Source organism: Canis lupus, chromosome X (assembly GCF_048164855.1).
Source record: "Canis lupus baileyi chromosome X, mCanLup2.hap1, whole genome shotgun sequence".
In the NCBI taxonomy this organism is placed as follows: Eukaryota; Metazoa; Chordata; class Mammalia; order Carnivora; family Canidae; genus Canis; species Canis lupus.
In genome coordinates, this window is record NC_132876.1 from 59,055,034 (window position 1) to 59,074,906 (window position 19,873).

The 19,873-nt window shown below is 37.2% G+C and overlaps 1 protein-coding gene across 5 annotated transcripts in view; it reads left to right on the forward strand.

Moving 5' to 3' along the window:
* The window catches only part of HDX (highly divergent homeobox), a 280,813-nt gene that overhangs the window by 128,959 nt on the left and 131,981 nt on the right, over positions 1–19,873 (forward strand). The window lies entirely within an intron of this gene.

Below are 19,873 nucleotides of genomic sequence, written 5' to 3' on the forward strand. Positions count from 1 at the left end.
CCAATATTCCTTACTGCTCCCTTATTACTATTTCCTAATGGCTAGAATCAACCACTTTTCACTCTTCTAGATAATTCATTTAGCATTTATTTCCATCTATGAATAAGGTGCTGTATTAATTAGAATTAGGTTTGACTGTAACAGGAAGATTCAAAGTAACAGTGACTTAGCAAGATTTCTTAATTTCATGGACAAGTCCAGGGGTATACAATTTAAAGCTGGTATGGCAATTCTGCCCCATGAATTATCATTTTGTGCAGAACCCTCTAGCCCTATGGAAAATCTTAACACACAGGAAAAGGAAGAAGTGTTACCATTTTCTTTTTTGCTTGTGACTAGTTAAACTTTTTACTAAAACATAGGGAAATTCTTGCTATCATTATGTTTCTAGTGATTTTCCAAATGCCAGCATCACCACAGTAGAGAGAAAATTTGGAAATATGATGTCTTGTAAGACCTCTTCCATAATGTTTGATAGGTTAACTCCAAAGAAGATGTTTGCCACATGAATATACTCTTAAGATTTCAAGAGAAACTCGATGTAGATGTTTTCAAGTCTAATAGACCTTCTGGTTTATTGATCACCAAAATGAAATTTGCCTCAGTATGTCTAGTTAATCATTATTTGTGATATAATTTGGAAATTTTAGATTAATGTTCCCTTGTTATATTTTATACTTCTAGAATATATTTCTTTTTAACTTAAAATGTCATTCCCAGATTAGTGCCTATTACGTATTGAAATATTCATTCACCAAAGGTAAACTGAACACCTGTTATGGACCACAACTCTTCCAGGTGCCATGAAAAAATTCAGCTCTCCTAAGGAACTTGCAATTTAACATAGTCAATTTTTTTAGTAGCTGTGCTTCAGTTAGCAGTAAATTGAAGCAATTTAACAAAGGGTTATTTTGAGAAAATACATGTAAATAATAAGTGCAAAGCACCATAATTCCTCGGTAAAAGTTAATTCCTTCCCCTATCTCTCTACAATTCAGTTTAATGCCTATCCTTTCCATATGTTTTGGTTATAGTTGACATATGTCTGAATGTACTCTTGTGTGGTGAAATATTTGTGTAAGAAACATGTGTCTGGTGTTTGAAATACATTTTGAAAAACAAATTTCCTGAAAAATGTATGTTTTTACATTTTAGATTATGTTTATTTTCTAAGGAATATGGCTAGATTAAAAATGTCTTTAAATAGAAGAGTGATTTTCACTTATACTGTTTTAACCTTGCCTTTTGCATTAAATATAAGCCTCTACCCCCAATGTTTGTACCAAAAAATAATAGTAAAGTTTCTATTATCTAATATAGATATTGACTCAAGGTTGGTAAGTACCTTGAGGTTGAATTCTATACTATTATTTTATATAAGAATAATTAGCAAAAAAGGAAGTTTCAAGATTGTGTTGTGGGAAGTTTCTGAAAACATCTCCTCCAATAGACACACCAAATCTATGTCTACATATGGATCATTTCCCACTGAAAAAGATATGAAAACCGAATGGACTGCTATCCACAACAAAGGATAAATAGACCACACTGAGATGTAGAGACATGGTCTCACAAAACCCTACCCCTGGGCCAGCAACAATAGGGGTTGAATTTGGGAGGTATCTCACCATACAGACAATTATGGAGGAGGAAGGGTAGGTGCCCCACACTGGTCACTCAAGCACCTGGGATCTGCACCAGACAGAGGACCAGGATGTCTGGCTTCGAAAAACAATGAAGCTGAAATCTAGAGGTCTCAAAGTGCTATAGGAAACTGAGGTTCCCCTCTTGGAGGGCACGTGGGCAGTCTTGTTCACCCTAAGACCCAGCAGTAAAACAGCAATTTAAAAAGTGCCTAGAGTTGATGATATTCCCTTAAAAACCAGGAAAGCCATCTATTCACTCATAGAAAGAACTCTGCATTACCTCCCTTGCCTTCCTCTCCTGCCCCTGGAGAAATGCGGTCTTTGGAATGGCAAGAGCAGCTCCTGATTTTCCCTGGTAGGAAGCACTGTCTAAGGGAAATAGCTAGATTCATTCATTCGTGCATGATTTGCTCAGCGGACATGCAGTTGGGCTACTATCTGCCCAGGATTCTATAAGGTGCTGCATACCTTCCAGTAGTTATGTTGGCTTTCATCTCTGATACCAAAATGTGGAATTGGAAACCTGTGGCTGAGGGGCCATGTGATATCAAGGAGGGTCCCTCCTGGCTTTGTGCTTCAATTTATTCTTCATAAAATTCAGCCTGGTTTTATCCTTTCTCTGCCTGGTGGGGATAGTGTGAAGGCAGGCAGGGTGACATCTTATTTGGGGTTGGTTCTAATAATGCAAGGCTGTCTTACCAATAGGTAGACCTGGCTGACCTCCTATACATGAATGAACTCAAAGAATTACCACTGATTTTGTTTTAAAATGGGGAAACTGGTATTTTTGAAGCTGCTATATTTTTCTATTTCTCTGTTAATTTCTTTGTAATAATTGGGTTGGAGTCTTATTATTTGGTGGGGGGAGGGAGCTTTAATTAAGGTAGGAAATTATATAAGGCAGAAGTTACAAGGCACAGTCTCTGCTGTGTTTAAAATCCTTTTGTATTTGTTGCCAATATTTGAAACTTGAGAGATTGCATGTTAAAAAAGCTGGTTTTCTGGGTGGAGGATGGGGCATGCTGGTTAAGTCTGGTTTGCTGTAATCCCCCTGCCCTGGAACCCTCCTCCCACCCACCTAGTCCACCCCACCACTGTACTTCACTCATCTATGCCACCTGCCTGGTCCTGGTGGACATTTGAGTTTACAAACCTGTGGCATAAAGGGTGGTATACATATTTTTCATTACTTTCAGTTTCCCTGGTGACTAGTTGAAGAGAGAAGGTCTTTACTGAGATTTGTGTTCTGCTTCCCAACTGGGAAACATGGGACTGAGATACTTTGGGACCCAGGTTGGCTTTTTCGACACATGGCAAAGATAAGCATGATCTTTTTAGGAATAATCTGGTTGCTATTTTTTTAGCAGACAGAAGAGTTAGGTGCTGGAAGGGATGACCTTGGTGGTAGGTCTCTTCTCCAAGGACTCTCAGAAGGCGTGAAGATTGGGGTGGGCCAGGTGAGGGCCTCCAGGCAAGTCACAGGTGGGGCTGGTGCATATTAATCCTTCTAACATGGCAGTAGTTGTGCTGCTTCTGACTTGGATCAATAATTCTTTGTGCCTAATAAAACTGAATAGTACCTCAAAAAAAAGTGCCTAGACTACATATGAAGGCAATTCATTTGCTGACCTAGGGGCATCAGATGGAAGGGTGAGAGACAGTTGAGATACTCCCTGGAGATAGAGAGGCTGGTGGACAACATTTTTGCTCTCTCCACATAGCCTGCTAGTACTGGTAAGTAAGCTCAAACATGGCATCTTCCTGCCACTGTGCTGGGACAGGTAAGGGTGAGCAGTCATGTCACTTGCTAGAGAAAATGAGTAGTAGCAGTGCTCCTTCACTTTCTGGCTGGAATGGGTGAACAAAAATGCTTACGGAGTTCTCCCACTCTTTACCTAAATATTGCAAGTGCAAGCAGTTGTAACACTCCCTTGCACTCTGACTTGGCTGGCACATGCCTTGTCATGACATTCTCCTGCTCACAGCCTAAAGCCAACACATGCATAGGCAAGGCACTCTCCTGCTGCATTGTTGAAGCCCACTGGTGCACACTGTCAAGATAACTTCCCACTGCCTTTCTGAAACTGGTGAGCTTGCCCCATTCCTGACACACTCCAGCTGCCTTGCTAAAGCCACTGGGTATGTATGATAGACATAGGGGATACCCTTTGATTGCCTGGCCTTGATGGTCCTGAGGGCTAATCTTACAGAGCTTCACGGGAACTGAAACAATCAGAGAAACAATTCTTGACAGGCCACCACACCTAATACACTGTACAAATAGCAGAAAAAACCACAACCTCTCTATTAGCCTGGAGCTACAGCCAGAGACACAGGCTTCAGGTTATCCACACATTTAGAGACTAAGGAGACACTCCTAGGGAACATAAGCAGGAAGACACCAGCTTTGTGCACCCACCTGGCCTCATTTCATCTCAATAACTCTTTCTCCAAGATGAGCTTATCACTTGTGTAAAGCCCCAGTATTGACAAATGTCACCCAGGGGACATCTATCTTAGTTCAGAGGCCAGGAGAGAATAGAATTATATCCCCATAGAGTTACATATATTTGTGTAGTTCAAGAGCTGCTGCCTGAAGGTCTGGCTTCTAGTCAGCCTGAAAGTAGATGCTAAATGAGATTCTTCCACTTGGATTACTGAAAGGTCTTATGTTCAATAATGGGGGCATATTAAGAATAAGTTAGGCAGTTTAGATAATCCCAAGGTTCAAGAGGCAACCAAGAGTTAGGACAAGATTAAACAAGAGGATTTAACATAGCTATTCCTTCACTCTTGGCCTAATACCTTAAAAAAAATGCAGAGAGTAAAGCAAAATGAAAAAAAAAATCAAAACAAAACAGAAAAATGTTCCAAATGAAAGAACAAGGAAAAAAACATTAAAAATGATTATAGTAATACAGAGATAAGTAATCTCCTGATAAAGAATTCAAATTAATGAACATAAAGATGCTCACCAAACTCAAAAGAATGGGTGGATATAGTGAGAGCATCAATAATAGGATATAAAGCTTAAGGAAGTACAAAATTCAAGTCACAGGGCTGAAGAATACAATAACTAAACTGAAAAATACAATACAGGGATTCAACAGCAGACTGGATGAAGCAGAACAAATCCGTAAGCTGGAAGAAAAAGCAATGGAACTCACCCAGAGTAGCAAACAGAAACAATTTTTTAAAATAAAGATAACTTATGAGAACTCTATGACAACATCAAGTGAAATAACATTTACATTATAGGGGCCCCAAAAAGGGAAGAGATAGAAAGGGGAGAAAACTTATTTGAAGAAATAATGATTGAAAATTTCCCTAGCAGACATCCAAGTCAAGAAAGCCCAGAGAGTTCCAAACAAGATGAACCCAAAAGAAGAAACACCAATACACACTATAATTAAAATTTCAAAAGTTAAAGAGCAAATATTAAAAGCAGCAAGAGAAAAATAGTTACATATTAGGATACCCTAAAGCTATCAGCAGATTTCTCAGAAGAAACTGAAAGCCAGAAAAGAGTGGCATGAGATATTTAAAGTGCTGAAAGGGAAAAAAAAAACTTTCCAATCAAGAATACTCTACCAAATTCAGATTTGAAGGAGATATAAAGTTTCCAGATAAGCAAAAGCTAATCACTACTTAAAACTGAGTTTGTCACTGCTAAAAACTGTCCTTAAAAATATTAAAGGAGTTTCTTTAAGCTGAAAAGTAATAGCACTAATTAGTTACAAGAAAACATACAAAAGTAAAATCTAAATGGCAAATGTAAAAATGCAGTACAGGTAATGGATTAATCACTTATAAAGCTATTTGAAAGGTAAAAGACAAAAGTAGGAAAATTAATTAAACTACAATAATTAGTTAAGGGATACATAAAATGAAAAGGTGGGAATAGTGACATCAAAGCATAAAATAAGGAGGAGTAAAAATGTAGTTTTGAAATGTGTTCAAATTTCAGTCACTATCATCTTAGACTGTTACATAGGTAGGATAAAATGGGAATCTCACGGTAACTGTAAAGTAAAAACACAAAAGAAAATGAGAAAAATATCTAAAAACACCAAGGAAAGTCATAAAATCACAGAGAGAAAATACTAGAAAGAAGAGAATAGAACTATGAAAATATCCAAAAGACTATTAAAATGGAAATAAGCACATAGCTATTAATAATTACTTTAAATGTAAATGGGCTAAATTTGTGAATCAAAGACTGTAGCATGGCTGAATGGATAAAAAAACAATTCACATACATACCTACATTGTCTACAACAGACTCACTTCAGAAGAACACACAGAGAGTGAAAGGATAAACAATGATATTCCATGCAAATGGAAATAAAATGAAAGATGGTGTAGCTATGACCATATCAGATGAAATAGACTTTAAAATAGATTCTAGGGATGCCTGGGTGGCTCAGTGGTTGAGTGTCTGCCTTCGGCTCAGGGTGTGATCCCAGTCTTGGGATCATGTCCCACATCAGGCTCACTGCAAGAAGCCTGCTTCTCCCTCTGCCTCTCTCTCTCTCTCTCTCTCTCTGTCTCAAATAAACAAACAAACAAAATCTTTTAAAAACAGATTCTAATAAAAAGAGAAGTACTACATAATGATAGTCAAGCCATCAAAAGATATAACATTTATAAATATATATGCACCCAACATAGGAGTACCAGGCTATATATCAACAGACATAAAGGGAGAAATTAATTGTTCTTTTCTAGCTCCTTAAAGTGTTATGTTAGGTGGTTTGTTTGAGATTTTCCTTGTTTCCTGAGGTAGGCTTGTATTGCTACACTTTTTCCACTTAGGACAGAGTTTTCTGCTTCCCAAAGAGTTTGAATCATTCTGTTTTTATTTGCATTTGTCTTCGTGTGTTTTTTTAAAAAAATTATTTCTTGGTCAATCCATTCATTGTTTAGTAGCATGTTATTTAGCCTCCCTTTGTGTGCCTTCCATATTTTTCTTGTGATTGATTTCCAATTTCAATTATTTTGATTCAAAAAGATATATGATATTGTCTCAATCTTTTTTCATTTGTTGAGACTTGTTTTGTGGCCTAATATATAGTCAATCCTGGAGAATGTGCGATGTGTACTTGAAGAGAATGTGTATTGCACTGTTTTGAGATGGAATGTTCTGAATTGATCTGTTAGATCCATCTGGTCCAATGTGTCATGAAAAGCCACTGTTTCTTTCTTGATTTTATGTTTGCATAATCTATACATTGATGGTTAAAGTCCCCTACTATTATTCTATTACTATCAACTTTTCTTCTATTTCTGTTTCTATTCTAGCAGCTTTATTTATTTAGGTGCTCCTATATTGAGTGAATAAGTATTTACAATTCTTGCATCCTTTTGTTGGACTGTTCCTTTTATAATTATGTGGTGTCCTTCTGTGTCTCTTGTTACAAACTTGGTTTTAAGGTCTGTTTTTGTCTGATATAAGTATTGCTACACCATCTTTGTTTTTGCGTCCATTTGCACGGTAAATGTTTCTCCATCCCTTCACCTTTTTTCAGCATGAGTCTTTAGTTCTAAAATGATTTCCCTTTGGCAGTATATAGATGAGTTTTTCTTTTTTATCCACTCTATCACCCTATATTTTATGATTGGACCATTTAGTCCATTTATATGGATGCAAAGATTCTAAGTGAAATACTAGCAAACCAAATCCAACAATACATTAAAATAATCATTAACCATGATAACATATGATTTACTCCTGGGTTGCAGGGGTGATTCCATATTCACAAATCAATCAACGTGATACATATTATTAAAAGAAGGGATAAGAACCATATGATCCTCTTAATAGATGTAGACAAAATATTTCACAAAGGACAACATCCACTTATGATAAAAAACCTCCTACAAAGTAGGTGTACAGGAAACATACCTCAATATAATAGAGTTCATACATGAAAAACACAAAGCTAATGTCATCTTCAATGGGGAACAACAGAGATTTTCTTGTATGGTCAGGAACAAAACACAGACTACTTCTGTCTACTTTCACTGCTGTTACTTAATAGCACCGGTATTCCTAGCCACAGCAATCAGATAACAAAAATAAAAGATACCCAAATCATCAAGGAAGAAGTGAAACTTTGACTATTTGCAGGTGACATGATACTCTACATAGAAAACCTGAAACATGCAAAAAAATTGTTAGAACCAATAAACTAATTCACTAAATTTGCAGGATAAAGAAATAAATGTACAGAAATCTGTTGAGTTTCTACAGAGAAATAATGAAATAGCAGAAAGAGAAATTGAGAAATTAATCCCATTAAGAATTGCACCAAAACCCATAAGCTACCTAAAAATAAACCTAACCAAAGAGATGAAGAATGTGTACTCTAAAAAATATAAAACAGTGATGAAATAAATCGAGGAGCACAGAACAAAATGGAAAAACATTATATATTCATGGTTTGGAAGAACAAATATTGTTAAAATGACTATATTACCCAAAACAATCTACACATATAATGCAATCTCTATCAAAATACCACCAGCATTTTTCACAGATCTAGAACAAACAATTCTAAAATTGTATGAAACTACAAAAGATCTGTAATAGACAAAGCAATCTTGAAAAAAAGCAAGCTGGAGGTATCAAAATTCCAGACATCAAGTTACATTGTAAAGCTGTAGTGATCAAGACAGTATGATACTGGCACAAAAAAAGAAACATATATCCATGGAATAGAATATAAAAACCAGAAATGAGCCCAGAACTATATGCTTTACTAATCTTTGCCAAAGCAAGAAAGTATACCCAATGGGAAAAAGACAGTCTCTTCAACAAGTGGTGTTGGGAAAACTGGACAGCAACATGCAAAAGAATGAAACTGGTCAACCTCCTTCAAACATATGTGAAAATAAATTCAAAATAGTTAAAAGACTTAATGTAAGACAGGAAACCATTAAAATCCTAGAAGAAAACACAGCGAGTAATCTCTTTGACATTGGCCATAGTAGCATCTTTCTAGACATGTCTTCTGAGGCAAGAGAAACAAAAGCAAAAATAAACTATCAGGACATAATCAAAAGAGCTGCACAGCGAAGTCAACAAACTAAAAGGCAACCTATGGAATGGGATAAGATATTTGTAAATGACACATCTGATAAAGGGTTAATATTCGAAATATATAAAGACCTTATAAAACTCAACATCCAAATAATGAATAATCCAGTTAACAAATGGGCAGAAGACAGGGATAGACATTTTTACAAAGAAAACATACAAATTGCTAATAGACACATGAGAAGGTAATCAACATCGGTCATAATCAGGGAAATACAAATCAAAACTACATTGAAATATTACCTCTCAATGGTGAGAATGGCTAAAATAAACACAAGAAACAACAGGTATTGAGGATATGGAGAAAGAGGAAAACTCTTGCAATGTTGCTGAAATGTAAACTGGTGAAGCTACTCTGGAAAACAGTATGGAGGATCCTAAGAAGTTAAAAATAGAACTACCCTAGGATCCAGCAATTTCACTTCTGGGTTTTTATAAAAAATTCTAATACAAAGAGGCACCTGGGTGGCTCAGTGGTTGAGTATCAGCCTTTGGCTCAGGTCATGATCCCGAGGTCCTGGGATCAAGTCCCACATCAGGCTCCCTGCAGGGATCCTACTTCTTCCTCTGCCTATGTCTCTGCCTCTCTCTATAAGTTTCTCATGAATAAATAAAAAAATATTTTAAAAGAATATTAATACAAAATACTAATTCAAAGGGATACATTCACCTTGGTTTTTAGAACACCATTATCTGTAAGATTATGGAAACAGTAGAAGTGTCCATTGACTGATGACTGGTTAAAGAAGTGGTAAATATATAAAATGGAATATTAGCCATAGAAAAGAAAGAAATCTTGTCATTTGCAAGGATATTGATGGAGCTAGAGTATACTATCCTAAGCAAAATAAGTCAATCAGAGAAAGAGAAATGGCATATTCCACTCATATGTAAAATTTAAGAATGAAAACAAATGAGCAAAGAGGAGAAAAGATAGATAGGCATACCAAGAAAGAGAATCTTAAGGATAGAGAATAAACTGTTACCAGAGGGAAGGTGAGTTTGGGAATGTGTGAAACCAGTAATGGGGATTAAGGAGTGCATTTGTGAGGAGCACAGGATAATGTATGGGAAGTGTTAAATTACTATATTTTACACCTGAAACTAATAGAACACTATATGTTAAAATAAATTGGAATTTAAATAAATCCTCAAAAAATAAAACCTAAACAAAATTTTAAAACATATTTGCCCATCCCTCAATATCATAATGCTCATTTAAAATCTCCAAGAGAGGGATGCCTGGGTGGCTCAGCGGTTAAGTGTCTGCCTTCAGCTCAGGGCATGATCCTGGAGTCCTGGGATCAAGTCCCACATAGGGCTCCCTGCATGGAGCCTGCTTCTCTCTCTGCCTACGTCTCTGCCTCTCTCTCTGTGTCTCTCTTGAATAAATAAATAAATCTTTAAAAAAATAAAATAAAAAATAAATTAAATCTCCAAGACATTCCAAGAGTAGATGGGATTGCATTCATTTAAATTTTTACTTAATACAATATTCTAGGCTTACAGAAAAGTCACAAGAAAATTGCAAAGAATTCTTACATCCTCATCAGTCAGTTTTCTACATGGTAACATTCAACTTTCACTTCTCTCTCTTGTACACCCACAGGCACACATACACATACACACACAGACACACACACTCTTGTATTAGTAAATATTTTCTTATTTTGAGGGAGGCATAAAAATTATTGCGCAATTGTTGATCTTACATAGTTGAGTATTCCTAAAACTGAAGATATTCTCTGACATAACAACTGCATACCTAACAAGCAGGAAAACACTATGCATATAGCACTATTAGCTATTCTTACAGACCTGATGCAAATTTCACTAATTGTTCTGAGAGTTGTTTATAGCAAAATTCCTGACCATCCATTGCATTCATTTTTCATGTCCCTTTTGTCTTAATCAGAAACAGTTCCTTGGCCATTTAAAATAGTCATGTAGTGACCATCTATTTGTAGACACTCAATCGCACTTTTGGCAAAATATGAAGAAAGGATATTGTGTTTTTTGTGGATAATGTGTTTAGCATTATTTCATGAGGTATGCTGTTGATATTTTCATTACAAGTGATGTCAAGGTTGGCTAAGGTGATGTCAGATCTGACCATTGAAAAGTTCATCTTTTTTCTTTATAAGTAGTAAATTGTGGTGTGATTAGTTGGTTTTACACTGTAAGGAAGAGGCTTCCCTCAACTACAAGTGCCAGATCCTCTCCCATTAACTAAGTAGTAAAAAATAAGATAAAATGATTCTAGATAGGTATGTACTTATTGCCATTTTGTTACTTGGTTTATGGTTGTTTTGTGATTTTCTGTTCCTTTGTTATTCTCTTTTTATTTTCCTTATAGTTTGCTGACCTTCTTTAGTTTTATGCTTGGTTTCCTTTCTCTCTGTCTCTCTGTCTCTCTCTTTCTCTCTCTTTTTGTTTATCTAGTATAGGTTTTAATTTGTGGATACCCATAGGTACATATATAGCATTTTATGCATATAACAACATGGAGAGATGAGGATGGTCTAAGTGAAATAAGTCAGTCATAGAAAGACAAATATATAATTTCACTCATATGTGACATAGACACAGCCCAGGATCCAACCTCCCCCCGGGACAGGCAGAGTCCAGGAGGGCCCAGGACAGCAAGGACGCTCCTGCCCCAAGCTGAGCAGATCAGCGGCCTCGACCCCCAGCATCCAGGCCCCTGCAGACTGAGAGCTCCGTAGTTTCTCTGGGAGCTGAATCCAGGGCTCCAAAGCTGGCTGCCGCCACTGCGGTTGTTATTCCTGGGGCCTCACGGGATAAACAACCCACACTGAGCTTACAGTGGCCTCACCAGATAAGCAGCATAAACATCACTCACTGAGCCCTGCAACAGGCAGGGGGCTGAGCAGCTCCCCCAAGTGCTAACACCAGAAAATCAGCACAACAGGCCCCTCCCCCAGAAGACCACCTAGACGGACAGGGGAAAAAGAAATTATTGACCAAGTAGCACTGGAAAGTTCCAGGGGAAATCAAGGGACTTACAGTGTACAGAATCAGAGGATACTCTTCCTTGTTTTTTTTTTTTTGTTTGTTTGTTTGCTTGTTTGTTCGTTTTTTTGTTTTGTTTTATTTTTTCTTTTTGCTTTTCGATTTCTGTTTGCTTGCCTCTTTTTTTTCTTTTTTCTTTTTTTCTCTTTTTCTTCTCTTTTCTTTTATTTTTTCTCTTTTTTCTTCATTTTTTTTTTCTTTTTTTCTTTTTGGTTCTTTCTGTCTCTTCTCTCTTTTTCTCCTTTTCCCAATACAACTTGTTTTTGGCCACTCTGCACTGAGCAAAATGACTAGAAGGAAAACCTCAACTCAAAAGAAAGAATCAGAAACGGTCCTCTCTCTCACAGAGTTACAAAATTTGGATATACCAATTCAATATCAGAAAGCCAATTCAGAAGCACTATTATAAAGCTACTGGTGGCTCTCGAAAAAAGCATAAAGGACTCAAGAGACTTCATGACTCCAGAATTTACAACAAATCAGACAGAAGTTAAAAATCAATTGAATGAGATGCAATCCAAACTAGAAGTCCTAACAATGAGGGTTAACGAGGTGGAAGAACGAGTGAGTGACATAGAAGACAAGTTGATGACAGAGAGGGTAACTGAGGAAAAAGAGACAAACAATTAAAAGACCATGAGGATAGATTAAGGGAAATAAGTGACAGCCTGAGGAAGAAAAACCTACGTTCAATTGGGGTTCCCCAGGGTGCAGAAAGGGACAGAGGTCCAGAATATGTATTTGAACAAATCCTAGCTGAAAACTTTCCTAATCTGGGAAGGGAAACAAGCATTCAGATCCAAGAAATAGATCCCCCCCAAAAAATAAATAAAAACCGTTCAACACCTCGACATTTAATAGTGAAGCTTGCAAATTCCAAATACAAAGAGAAGATCCTTAAAGCAGCAAGAGACAAGAAATCCCTATCTTTTATGGGGAGAAGTATTAGGATAACAGCTGACCTCTCCACAGAGACTTGGCAGGCCAGAAAGGGCTGGCAGGATATATTCAGGGTCCTAAATGAGAAAAACATGCAACCAAGAATACTTTATCCAGCAAGGCTCTCATTCAGAATGGAAGGAGAGATAAAGAGCTTCCAAGACAGGAAGGAACTGAAAGAATATGTGACATCCAAACCAGCTCTGCAAGAAATTTTAAGGGGACTCTTAAAATTGCCTTTTAAGAAGAAGTCCAATGGAACAATCCACAAACACAGGGACTGAATAGGTATCGTGATGACACTAAAATATCTTTCAATAGTAACTGAGCGTAAACGGGCTTAATGACCCCATCAAAAGGTGCAGGGTGTCAGACTGGATAAAAAAGCAGGAGCCATCTATTTGCTGTCTACAAGAGACTCATTTTAGACAGAAGGACACCTACAGCCTGAAAATAAAAGGTTGGAGAACCATTTACTAATCAAATGGTCCTCAAAAGAAAGCAGGGGTAGCCATCCTTATATCAGATAAACGAAAATTTACCCCGAAGACTGTAGTGAGAGATGAAGAGGGACACTATATCATACTTAAAGGATCTATCCAACGAGAGGACTTAACAAACTTCAATATATATGCCCCCAATGTGTGAGCTGCCAAACATATCAATCAATTAATAACCAAAGTAAAGGCATACTTAGATAATAATACACTTATATTGGTGACTTCAATCTAGCGCTTTCTACACTCGATAGGTCTTCTAAACACAACATCTCCAAAGAAATGAGAGCTTTAAATGATACACTGGACCAGATGGATTTCATAGATATCTACAGAACTTTACATCCAAACTCAACCGAATACACATTCTTCGCAAGTGCACATGGAACTTTCTCCAGAATAGACCACATACTGGGTCACAAATCAGGTCTGAACTGATACCAAAAGATTGGGATCATCCCCTGCATATTCTCAGACCATAATGCCTTCAAATTAGAACTAAATCACAACAAGAAGCTTGGAAGGACTTCAAACACGTGGAGGTTAAGGACCATCTTGCTAAAAGAGGAAAGGGTCAACTAGGAAATTAAGGAAGAATTAAAAGGATTCATGGAAACTAATGAGAATGAAGATACAACGGTTCAAAATCTTTGGGATACAGAAAACAGTCCTGAGGGCAAAATATATCGCAATATAAGCATCCCTCCAAAAACTGGGAAGGACTCAAATACAAAAGCTAACCTTGCACCTAAAAGAGCTAGAGAAAAAACAGCAAATAGATCCTACACCCAGCAGAAGAGGAAAGTTAATAAAGATTAGAGCAGAACTAAACGAAATCGAGACCAGAAGAACTGTGGAACGGATCAAAAAAACCAGGAGTTTGTTCTTTGAAAGAATTAATAAGATGGATAAACCATTAGCCAGCCTTATTAAAAAGAAGAGAGAGAAGACTCAAATTAATAAAATAATGAATGAGAAAAGAGAGATCACTACCAACCCCAATGAAATACAAACGATTTTAAAAACATATTATGAACACCTATACGCCAATAAATTAGGCAATCTAGAAGAAATGGACGTATATCTGGAAAGCCACAAACTGCCAAAACTGAAATGGGAAGAAATAGAAAACCAGAACAGGACAATAACCAGGGAGGAAATTGAAGCAGTCATCAAAACCCTCTCAAGACACAAAAATACAGGGCCAGATGGCTTCCCAGGGGAACTCTATCAAACGTTTAAAGAAGAAAACATACCTCTTCTACTAAAGCTGTTCCGAAAAATAGAAAGAGATGGAATACTTCCAAACTCGTTCTATGAGGCCAGCATCACCTTAATTACAAAACCAGACAAAGACCCCCACCAAGAAGGAGAATTATAGACCAATATCCCTGATGAACATGGATGCAAAAATTCTCGACAAGATACTAGCCAATAGGATCCAACAATAAATTAAGAAAATTATTCACCATGACCAAATACAATTTATCCCCAGGACACAAGGCTGTTTCAACACTTGTAAAAAAATCAATGTGATTCATCATATCAGCAAGAGAAAAACCAAGAACCATATGATCCTCTCATTAGATGCACAGAAGCGTTTGACAAGATGCAGCATCCATTCCTGATCAAAACTCTTCAGGTGTAGGGATAGAGGGAACATTCCTCAACATCTTAAAAGCCATGTACGAAAAGCCCACAGCAAATATCATTTTCAATGGGGAAGCACTGGGAGCCTTTCCCGTAAGATCAGGAACAAGACAGGGATGTCCACTCTCACCACTGCTATTCAACATAGTGCTGGAAGTTCCAACCTCAGCAATCAGACAACAAAAAGACATTAAAGGCATTCAAATGGGCAAAGAAGAAGTCACAGTATCCCTCTTCGCCAATGACATGATACTCTACGTAGAAACCCAAAAGCCTCCACCCCAACATTGCTAGAACTCATACAGCAAGTTGGTAGTGTGGCAGGATACAAAATCAATGCCCAGAAGTCAGTGGCATTTCTCTACACTAACAATGAGACTGAAGAAAGAGAAATTAAGGAGTCAATCCCATTTACAATTTCACCCAAAAGCATACGATACCTTCAAATAAACCTAACCAAAGAGGTAAAGGATCTATATCCTATAAACTATAGAACTCTTCTGAAAGAAATTGAGGAAGACACAAAGAGATGGAAACATATTCCAATCTCTTGTATTGGCAGAATTAATATTGTGAAAATGTCAATGTTACCCAGGGAAATTTACATGTTTGATGCAATCCCTATCAAAATAACTTGGACTTTCTTGACAGAGTTAGAACAAATTATTTTAGGATTTGTGTGGAATCAGAAAAGACCCCGAATATCAGGGGAATATTGAAAAAGAAAACCATAGCTAGGGGTATCACAATGCCAGATTTCAGGTTGTAGTACAATGCTGTGGTCATCAAGACAATGTGGTACTGGCACAAAAACAGACACATAGATCAATGGAACAGAATAGAGAATCCAGAAGTGGACCCTCAACTTTATGGTCAACTGATATTCGATAAAGGAGGAAAGACTATCCACTGGAAGAAAGACAGTCTCTTCAATAAATGGTGCTGGGAAATTGGACATCCACATGCAGAAGAATGAAACACACCACTCTCTTTCACCATACACAAAGATAAACTCAAAATGGATGAAAGATCTAAATGTGAGACAAGAGTCCATCAAAATCCTAGAGGAGAACACAGGCAACACTCTTTTTGAACTCAGCCACAGTAACTTCTTGCAAGATACATCCACGAAGGCAAAAGACTGACAAGCAAAAATGAACTATTGGGACTTCATCAAGATAAGAAGCTTTTGCACAGCAAAGGATACAGTCAACAAAACTAAAAGACAACCTACAGAATGGGAGAAGATATTTGCAAATTACGTATCAGATAAAGGGCTAGTTTCCAAGATCTATAAAGAACTTCTTAAACTCAACAGCAAAGAAACAAACAATCCAATCATGAAATGGGCAAAAGACATGAATAGAAATCTCACAGAGGAAGACATAGACATGGCCAACAAGTACCTGAGAAAATGCTTTGCATCACTGGCCATCAGGGAAATACAAATCAAAACCACAATGAGATACCACCTCACACCAGTGAGAATGCGGAAAATTAACAAGGCAGTAAACCCAAATGTTGGAGAGGATGTAGAGAAAAGGGAACCCTCTTACACTGTTGGTGGTTATATGAAATGGTGCAGCCACTCTGTAAAACTGTGTGGAGGTTCCTCAGAGAGATAAACATAGACCTTCCCTATGATCCAGCCATTGCACTGTTGGGTTTTTACCCCAAAGATACAGATGCAATGAAACGCCAGGACACCTGCACCCCGATGTTGTAGCAGCAATGTCCACAATTGCCAAACTGTGGAAGGAGCCTCGGTGTCCATCGAAAGATGAATGGATAACGATGTGGTTTATGTATACAATGGAATATTACTCAGCCATTAAAAATGACATGTACCCACCATTTGCTTCAAGGTGGTTGGAACTGTAGGGTATTATGCTGAGTGAAATAAGTCAATCGGAGAAGGACAAACATTATAAGGTCTCATTCATTTGGGGAATATAAGTAATAGTGAGTGGGAACAGAGGGAAAGGGAGAAGAAATGGGTAGGAAATATCAGAAAGGGAGTCAGAACATGGAAGACTCCTAACTCTGGGAAAGGAACTAGAGGTGATGGAAGGGGAGGAGGGTGGTGGTGGGAGTGACTGTGTGGCGGCCACTGAGGAGGCACTTGACAGGATGAGCACTGGGTGTTATTCTGTATGTTGACAAATTGAACACCAATAAAAAATAAATTTATGGGATACCTGGGTGGCGCAGCGGTTTACCACCTGCCTTTGGCCCAGGGCGCAATCCTGGAGACCCAGGATCGAATCCCATGTCGGGCTCCTGGTGCATGGAGCCTGCTTCTCCCTCTGCCTGTGTCTCTGCCTCTCTCTCTCTCTCTCTGTGACTATCATAAATAAATAAATAAATAAATAAATAAATACCAAATAAATAAATAAATAAATAAATAAAAAATAAATTTATTATTTAAAAAAAAAGAAAGAAAGACAGGTGGGCAGCCCGGATGTCTCAGCGGTTTAGCGCAGCCTTCCGCCCACGGTGTGATCCTGGAGACCCGGGATCCAGTCCCACGTTGGGCTCCCTCCATGGAGCCTACTTCTCCCTTTTCCTGTGTCTCTGCCTCTCCTTCTGTCTCTCATGAATAAATAAATAAAATCTTAAAAAAGAAGTAATATCCAAAATATAAAGAATGTGTAAAAGGTAATAACAGACTAACAAACACCCAGAAATGAACTCGTAAATATATGGTCAGTTAATCTTTGACAAAGCAAGAATGAATATCCCATGGGAAAAAGACAGTCTCTTCAACACTGGTGCTGGGAAACCTGGACAGCAACATGCAAAAGAATGAAACTGAATGACTTTCTTACACCACACACAAAAGTAAACTGTAAATGGATAACATCCAAATGTGAGATAGGAAACCATTAAAATTCTAGAAGAGAACACAGGCAGTTGACATTGACTATAGCAACTTCTTACTAAACACATCTCTGGGGACAAAGGAAATGACAGCAGAAGTACACTATTGTGAACTCATCAAGATAAAAAGCTTCTGCACAGCAAAAGAAAGAACTGAGAAAACTAAAAGGCAACCTAAGGAATGGGAGAAGATATATGTAAATGACAAATCTGATAAAGGGCTAGTATCCAAAATATATAAAGAGCTTATAAAGTTCAACACCCAAAAAATGGATAATCCTATTAAAATGGGCAGAATACATGCATAGACATTTTTCCAAGAAGACCTATGGATGGCCCATAGACACATGAATAGATGTTTAATATCACTTTATCATCAGGGAAATACAAATCAAAACTATAATGAGATATCACTTCACATCTGTCAGAATGGCTAAAATCTACAACATAAGAAACAACTCGTGTTGGCAAGGATGTGGAAAAAGCGGAATCCTCTTGCAATGTTGGTAGAAATAGAAATAGGCACAGCCAGTCAGGCAAACAATATGGAGGCTCCTATAAAAGTTAAAAAAAGGACTACCCTATGATTAAGCAATTTCAGTACTAAGTATTTACCAAAAATAATACAAAAATACTAGTTCAAAGGGATACATGCACCCCAATGTTTATAGCAGCATTACATACAATAGTCAAATTATGGGAAGAGCACAAATGTCCATCAACTGATGAATGGATAAAGAAAAAGTGGTAAATATATACAATGGAATATTATTTTACCATAAAAATAATGAAATCTTGCCATTTACAATGACATGGATAGAGCTAGAGTGTGCTGTGCTAAGCAAAATAAGTCAGTCAGAGAAAGAGAAATCCCATATGATTTCAATCATAGGTGGAATTTAAGAAACAAATGAACATAAGAGAAAAAAGAGAGAGGCAAACCAAGAAACTGACTCTTAATTATATAGAACAAGCTCGGGATCCCTGGGTGGTGCAGCGGTTTAGCGCCTGCCTTTGGCCCAGGGCGCGATCCTGGAGACCCAGGATCAAATCCCACGTCAGGCTCCCTGCATGGAGCCTGCTTCTCCCTCTGCCTGTGTCTCTGCCTCTCTCTCTCTCACTGTGTGCCTATCATAAATAAATAAAAATTAAAAAAAAATGCTTTATATAGAACAAGCTGATGGTTATGAGGGTAGAATTGGTTGGGGGATGGGCTAAGTAGGTGATGGGGATTAAGGAGAACACTATATGAGCACCAGGTGTTATATAATAAATGTGGAATCACTAAGTTGTACACCTAAAACTAATACTGCACTGTATGTTAACCTAATGGAATTTAAATAAAAACTCTAAAAAGTAATATATATATTGTATATGTATATATTATATATATAATGTTTATGTTGTATATATACAATTAAATAATACTTTGCCATAAAAAAGAATGCGATCTTGCTATCTTGCCATTTTTGACAACATGGAGGAAACATCAGGATATCATGCTAAGTAAAATAAGTCAGAGAAAAACACTGTGTGATTTTATTTATATGGTGGAATCTTAAAATTCAAAAGAAGCTTTAGAAATGGGATACAGATTGTTGGTTGCCAGAAGAGTTGGAGGTTTTGATGAGCAAAGGCTGAAGAGAATTAGGAATAAACTTCCAATTATAAAGTTAAGTCATGGGAATGAAATGTATAGTGTGAGGAATATAGTCAATGTTATGGTATTAACTTCGTAAGTTGAGAGGTGGTATCTAGACTTATTGTGGTGATCATTTCACAATATATACAAATGTCAAATCAATATATTTTACACCTGAAACTAATATAATATTTTATGTCAATTATACTTCCAAAAATTTTTTAAAATTATACTTCATTGTTAGAAGAATGACTTGTTAAAGCTCACACTGCTAGTCAGAGATAGACGCCAGATCTCTGTATTACTAGTCTAATATTGTTTCCATTTCCATTTCACCAACGTATGCCTTATCAGAAGAATTAACTTGAATGGTTCTTTAAAAATACAGATTACTCCATGTAGGGCCACTAAATCAGTATTTCCTGGAAAGGACCTGGGAATCTGTATGTTTTCTTTCCCTCAATAATTCTAATGATCAGGTAAATTT